The sequence below is a fragment of the Asparagus officinalis genome, chromosome 7, assembly GCF_001876935.1.
Source record: "Asparagus officinalis chromosome 7, Aspof.V1, whole genome shotgun sequence".
Classification (NCBI taxonomy): Eukaryota; Viridiplantae; Streptophyta; class Magnoliopsida; order Asparagales; family Asparagaceae; genus Asparagus; species Asparagus officinalis.
In genome coordinates, this window is record NC_033800.1 from 150,678,081 (window position 1) to 150,686,427 (window position 8,347).

Here is an 8,347-nt window from a genome sequence, read left to right on the forward strand (position 1 = left end):
GTGTAGAACGTTATTCGGGTGAGCGTAGAAAACCTGGTTATGATAGTGGAGATCTCCTCGAGGTGAGGAGCAGAGACGTAGGTCGTAGGGACCGAACTTTATGATCATATCATTTGTTTGTGATTGCATTAGCGCACTTATCTTGTGTTCATATTTCATATCGTCATTGTCTATTGCTTGCTATTTATATCGCCCACTATCTTGTTTATTTTGTTTACCCTTGTGTATATCTCATATCCTTGCACATATAAGTTATTACATATATCTCATTGCTAGGATATTGCTCCTTGGTTTTATTGCTCATTCTTGCACATATCCTCTTGTATATCTATCTTGCAAGAATATTTTGTTAATAAGTTTTAATTGGCATAAAATCAGATTAGATTAGCATAAACCCTATTCACCCCCCTCTAGGGTTCTTTTCTAGTGGCTTTAGGGTCCAACAATTGGTATCAGAGCTTGGTGCTCTTTGATTTAAGGAATAATCGCCTTGAGTTAAAGATCCAAGTTATCTTATTTTTGTGCTAATCTAGTTTTGTGATTTTATTGTTATCTTGCTTGTACATATATATATCATGGATATATACAGTGCACCTTGTTTAGGTTATACCATCAATATTGCTCCTAGATTAGATAATTTCCCCTATGCCTAATGGTGTATTAGATTTAAATTTTTTGTTCGATCTAGACACTTCGATTTATGTGAAATTATAGATGATGCTTATATTGTGCCCACTTCGGAGAAATCCAAGTGGAATAAAAATGATCATCGTATGTTTACCATGAATAAGCTTTTGTTAGAATTTTTACATAATGCGTTCGATTCATCTATGTCTAACAAGCTTGATTCTTTTGATAGTGCTTACACATTATGAAAACTTATAGAAACACATCAAGGGAATTTGGAGGCGATCCGACAAGCTTTGGAGGATTCCGTTCTAGTTCATGTGGAGCTTCATTTTCATGCACACGGCCACTAGGCGATAGCCCTACTATAGTAAGCGAGTCCGAATCCGAATATGATTTATCTTTTGATGAACTCACATGTGCTAGTGAAAAAGTATTGCATGCCTATAACAAATTGCATAAAATTTTTATTGATCTACAAAGCAAGCATGAAGGTTTAAAATCCGATCATGAGAAGTTAGCTTCCAAATTTGATATCATTTCTCAAGAGAATGATGCTCTTAAAGAAAATAATGATATGCTAAATTTGGAAAATAATAAATTAAAATTGGATATTGCTAACTTGACTCATGACAAAAATAATACCATGTTAGAAGTAAAGAACATAAAAAATAATACTGCTTCTTTCATAAATGACTATTTATGTTCTACTTCTAATAAAAATGCATATGTGTCTAATGATGATGAGTTGAATCTTGTTAAAAACCGCATTTTATCTTTAGACTCAACTCTTGTTACATGCATGAATAATCATAAGAAACTTATGAACATGTGTGCTAAGTCTCATGCTACTACATCTAGACATCCCATACATCATGCATACATGTATAGCAAAATTTACGAGTATTCAAATTGTGGCCGAAAAGGCCATATTGCTAAATTTTGCTATGATGCACATAAACCTACAAAGACTAATATTAATGCTCCTTGTGCATCTCATAAGGCTTCTTCATCACATACACATTCACATGCTCATTCTCATAAAGTTCATCATAAGCATGCTAATGTGTGTCATTGTGATTTTTGTGGTAGAGTTGGTCACTTAGCTAAATTTTGTTTTGATTTGCGAAAAGTTTCAAAATCGTAAAATATTTCAAGTAGACCAACATTATTTCAAAATATTTCACATTTGCAAAATAATCTTAAAAGACCATCTATGTTTGCAAATATTTCTCATGCACATGTTTATGGTCAACAAAATCAAATGGGCCTCTTTCATTACACTTATTACAATTGAAAATGTCATTTGCATAATTTTTGTTTTGACCGTGTTCGTGCACCACATGCGTCCAAATGGGTTCATAACCCTAGGGCTTTGAGCTTGAATGATAGGGGTCATGTCCTTAACCAATCCGGTACCAAGAATGCTTGGGTGCCAAAATCTTTTTAAACCAAGAATTTTATTATTTTTTATTTTTCATGTATTCGTTTTGAAAAACGTGTTTTAAAATTTTTTTGAATAAGAAAAAAATTGTTCTTTGATCAATTCTTTTGTTTTCATGATTACTAGTTTTGATTTTTCATGAGAGGTTTATATTTATGTAACCCCCTGGGTTTATTGAGTGTTTATTCCCAAATCATGTTTACCGGATGTTAGAATGATTATATGGGTTAGAATAAGCTTAAGAGCTTAATATATTATTACCTCTCTTGAAATTCTTTTGTCAAAGATTTTTTTTTGATTTGTTGCTTTGAATTCATTATATTTCACTTATATGATGATATTTATATGTTTTTACTCATGGATCATCTATTTGTGCCTTATAATACATTCTATGAGTGGTTTGATCAAGCTATACAAAGAAATTTTTCTTTTTTTTGATCAAACATTGTTTTTGGACTCAAATATTGATTTATGATTTTATTTGAGTGATTTGTTTTTATTTGAAAACTTTTTTCATGGTTCTCATGTTTTCCTTATTCCTTTGTTTTCATAAATTTATTGATACATAGTTTTTATGTTTGAGTAATGAGATATTATTTTATAATAACATATCAATATATGTTCTCATTTCATTGTCTTGTTTGTATGTGAGTTATATTTAGCATATCTTTCATTTATGCTTACTCACATGTTTTTGCCTTAGCATTCATTACATATATACATTAAGGCATTTTGATAGGGGGAGCAATCCCTATACTTGTTTTATACCCACCCATGCTTATTTGTAGGGGGAGCTTTCGCTCTCTTCATCTTTTGTCCCCTTTTTGATATTGTCAAAGGGGAAGAAATATTGTGAGTATATTCTTTTTATTTATATGCATGATAATTATAATATTGTATATTCATTTCCTTTCATGCATATATCCTTTTTGTAAATTGTTTATCATCATCAAAAAGGGGGAGATTGTTGGCCTTCTTATTTTGATGATGTTTAACATGCAATTTAATTCTAATATTATTTGTCTAGTATTTGTGTTTATTTATTTATTGTAGACAAACAACATGTTGGAGGATGGATAGAATTGCGCTTTAACGATCATATCCAATGAAGGTTGGTGGAATTGTGGAGTGAATCCTAAGCAATTCAAATTGAAGATTCAAGTTCTAGCTTCATCCGCAATGTGTACCAAGTCAAGTTTATTGAAGATCAAGATCAAGCTTGGGTAACATTAGTTTAGGTTTATATTATGTGTGTTGGTACTTTAAGCTCAATCATATGTTATATATATACATATTTTAGTTTTTGGTTTCTATTTATATGTAGTCATACATATACATATATGTTTCTATGTATATATATAGTTATATATATATATATACATGCATAGTTTTAAGTTTTCATACTTATAAATATGAGATTACACATTTATTATTATGTTTTGGTTTAACTATATAGATATGAAACAAATTTACATTCATATATATAATCACCACATTTATTATTATGTTTTGGTTTAACTATATAGATATGAAACAAATTTACATTCATATATATAATCATATGTTTCATACTCTATTTTGTTTAAGAATATATTGCATAGAATATGTAATTTTGAGAAAATATTATTTTCTTGGTTTATGGACTTAACAATAATCATATATAATTTTGAGAAAATATTATTTTCTTGGTTTATGGACTTAACAATAATCATATACATCTTTTATTAAGTTTACAAAATTATTTTGTAATGTTTCAAAAAAGGGTTAAGCTAAAATGTCAAAACTCATGTGTTCACATTTTCATGTTTTGGACTATTTTACAAAATAATAATATTTCTCATTTGGGAGGTCCTTTTTAAAAACCAGTTTTTGTAGCATGTTTATTATCATGTCTACAATCATCTTCCAAAGTTTTATAATTTTTGAAATCCATTTGATATTTTTAAATATGGTTTAAAATTGAGTTTTTCTGTGCATTTCAGATCTGTGCACGTTTAGTCGACTCATTAGTCGACTCATAAATCGACGAAGTGCAGCAGAGTTGTGATTTTTTCTTCTGCTGAGTCGACTCATATAAGTCGACTCATAAGTCGACTTATCAGAGAACCGTTGCACAGTAACAGATAGTTTCCAGATTTGATTATTTTAATATTTTATGGGATTTTGTTGGATTCTTGGGCTGGTTTCTTCAAACCTATATATACCCCTTTACATTAACTATTTTAATAAAGCCAAGAGAATGTTTTAACAAAGTTTTAACAAGGGCTTAAGTTTTGTTTAATGTTTGTTTAAAATGCTTTTAAGCATTTGATAGTTTATTTTGTGAAAATAATTTCACAAGAGCAAAGTGGATATCATCCTTGGTGTTTGAGCATTCACTCTTCTCCCTCTCTCTTGTTATATATAGATAAGTTTCTCTAAACTCAATCTAGCTTTACATTTATATTGTTTAATTACCATTTTATTAAGCTAGTGTTTATATTGAGTTTAGTTGATTTTATTTACTCTTTGTTTACACACACAACCATTGAGCTTATTATATTTGCATACATTGTATAATTGAATTGTGGGATTGTATGACTTAGAGTGTGAGCTTACATTGTGTTCTCATCCATTATAGAGAACAAATTTATTTGTATTGTGAGCCTAATTGTGTTGAACACTTTGTAATACACTAGTACACCAAGAGGAGTGTGTGGTGAGAGACAGGGTCGTCCCAAGAGGAGTGAAGTAGGTAGTAATGCCTAGAGAAAGGTTGTAATTCCTAACACTTAGGGAGACACGGACTAGAGACCAATACTTGAGGTGGTAGTTAGTGTAGTTACATTGTGGATGTTGTAAAGTTTTCGGTGAACTAGAAAACCGAGTGTGAGGTATAGACGTTATTCGGGTGAGCGTATAAAACCCGGTTGTGATAGTGAAGATCTCCTCGAGGTGAGGAGCGGAGACGTAGGTCGGGACCGAACTCCGTGATCATATCATTTGTTTGTGATTGCATTGGCGCACTTATCTTGTGTTCATATTTCATATCGTCATTGTCTATTGCTTGCTATTTATATCGCCCACTATCTTGTTTATTTTGTTTACCCTTGTGTATATCTCATATCCTTGCACATATAAGTTATTACATATATCTCATTGCTAGGATATTGCTCCTTGGTTTTATTGCTCATTCTTGCACATATCCTCTTGTATATCTATCTTGCAAGAATATTTTATTAATAAGTTTTAATTGGCATAAAATCGGATTAGATTAGCATAAACCCTATTCACCCCCCTCTAGGGTTCTTTCCTAGTGGCTTTAGGGTCCAACTCTCCCTTGTAGAGGACCCATTGTGGGTTTCACTGGACATGCCCTCTTGACAGAGGGAATGATAACTTTGTCATTTGTACTAGGAGAGTATCCTAGGAAAATCACTGTCCAAATCTAGTTTCTGGTAATGGATTTGAAGTCGGCCTATAATGTTATATTGGGTCGAACCGCTGTCCCCCTCTTGCAAGCCATCCCCTCAACTTACCATCAGATTATTAAATTTCTGACCCCAAATGGAGTCGGAGTAACCCGGAGCAATCAGAAAGATACTAGATCTTGCTATCTACTATCGATCAAGGGAAGGGTGTCTAATGCACTATGTCGATTGAAAAAAACTTGTCTTCAACTGGAGAAGGCAGTAGAAGGACCGAGGACGGAGCCAGTAGAAGAGCTCCATGAAGTCCCTGTTGATCAAGAAGGAATGAAGACAATCAAGATTGGGTCCGGATTAGTCGAGCCCTTAAGAGGGGCTATGGTGAAATTTCTAAAAGCCAATACTGATGTATTTGCTTGGAGACCAGACAACATGCTAGGGGTTCCCCCTGAGATAATGTGTCATGAACTGGCCATGGACAAACATGTCAAACCAGTTCGACAGAAGAAGAGGCATCTTGGCCCAGAGCGCCAGAAGGCAGTAGCGGACGAGGTGAAGAGGCTTTTGAAAGCCGACTTTATCCGAGAAGTCCAATACCCATAGTGGTTAGCCAATGTGGTCCTGGTGAGAAAAGTACTGAATAAATGGAGGATGTGCGTAGATTTCACCGACCTCAACAAAGCTTGTTCTAAAGATAGTTATCCATTGCCGTCAATCGACCAGTTAGTCGACGAAAGCGCGGGACAAGAAAAGCTTAGTTTCATGGACGCTTTTTCTGGCTACAATCAAATCTTCCTGGCTAAGCACGATCAGGAGAAGACTTCTTTCATCACCAATATGAGAACGTACTACTACGAAATGATGCCTTTTGGACTAAAGAATGCTGAAGCCACTTACCAAAGACTTGTAGCCAAGGTCTTCCAACATCAGATCGGTCGTAATCTTGAAGCCTATGTAGATGACTTATTGGTAAAATCCAAACAAGCATCTACCCATATTTTAGATTTGGACAAGACCTTTTCAACCCTAAGGCGATATCAAATGAAGCTCAATCCAACTAAATGTGCTTTCGGAGTACAATCAGGAAAATTTCTTAGATTCATGATTACTCGAAGGGGTATTGAGATCAACCCTGAAAAAATTACTGCCATAGAGCGACTCCCTGAGCTGCATACTTTAAGAGATATTCAGAGGTTGAATGGGAGGGTCGCAGCTCTAGGTCGATTTTTGTCCAAATCCGTCAAGAGAAGCCTCCCTTTCTTTAAAATATTAAGATGAAGCAAAAGCTTGAAGAAGGGTATAGTCTGGACGACTGAATGCAAAGCAGTATTTCAAGATCTTAAAACTTACTTGAGTGCAAAGCCATTACTGAGACAACCTATAAGAGGAGAGACTTTGTTTGTATACATAGTTGTCTTCTCTGAAGTAGTTAGTTCTGTCCTTGTCGGGAGGAAGGACATACACAAAAGCTCATCTATTATGGGAGCCGAATCCTCCGAGCAGGCGAACTTAATTATTCTTTTATAGAGAAAGCTGTCTTTACCCTCATCCTCAAGGCCAGAAGACTCCGTCCTTATTTCTAGGCTCACCCTATTATTGTCAGAATGAGCCTACCCTTAAAGAAAGCTTTGGGAAGTCCAATCACGTTAGGAAGAATGGTTGCCTGGGAGGAGGAACTATTCAACCACCCTAGACCGAGTTCGGCGAGATCCAAGGACGGTCCCCCGAGCATCAAGATGACGTTCAGCTTCATAGTGGAACTCTGGTGCGGGCTCTGTCCCGTACTTGGCACCCGATGAAGAAAGACCATTAAGGCACATTCTTATCTTAACCAATTATCCCTCTTCTATGTCGGAGAATTTATGGGAAAAAGGATATTTCGGACCAACAGAAGGTCCCGTCTCTTCATAAGCCGACTCCTTTCCCCGCCGAGTCGACTCCTGATGATGACCCGATGACTTCTCCCTGATCTGCTGCTCCCTGATCTATATCCTTTTCTCAGCTCTCTCTTCTAAAGGGGCTCCAGATGATTTTCTCAAGATCGGTGTCTTTCTCGAGTAGTCTAATGGGACGATATCAGCCTGCCTCTCTTCATCCCTCTCTTGAAGAATTCCTCCCGACTCTCTTTTTCTCTTCCTATAAGCAAGAGAAGCAACTCCTCCAGAATCGACCGATTGTGCCCCCAAAGAGTAAAAATCTTCACGAAGACGTTTAGCTGGCCTAATAGATGGATCCCGCTGGGGATCGACTGGCCTAGCTATGGGCACTATAGTCGCCTCCCTTGATTCGGTGGTGAGGACCATAGCCCTATCTATATCTTGAGAACCCGTTGGCACAACTGACGCACCAGCCATGCACATGGCTGATCTATCAACTAAATCCTCAAAACGACGAGAGCCTATGAATCCCTTGATTAAATCAATGTGACTTTTCTCTTTCGAGGACAACGTTCTTCTGGTAAGAGCATCTCTCCTTATCTCGGGCCATTCGGGGTAACACATCTCTAATCATCTCCGATCACCCATACAAACTTCTCATTCCAATCCTTATGCGAATCTGGAAGATCTACGATCAATTTGAACTTTCCTATCATTTGAAAGTGGTAATGGGGCTCCTTTTGATTTACCTTCACGGCCACCAAATGAGAAAAGATCTTCAGAGTAGGTCTTATCGCCAATGGCATATAACTATGAATGCCACCGTAATGGTTATGACGTTCAGTTTCATCTGCACAGGTGAGACTCCTAATGTCTCAAATAGTTGCTTCAGAAAGGGAGACAGAGGTAACCTTAAATCATAATCCAGATGTCTCAAGTAGAGAGGATGTCGTTCAGGTCCGTGGTCAAAAACAGCCTCCGAACTTGTCGGA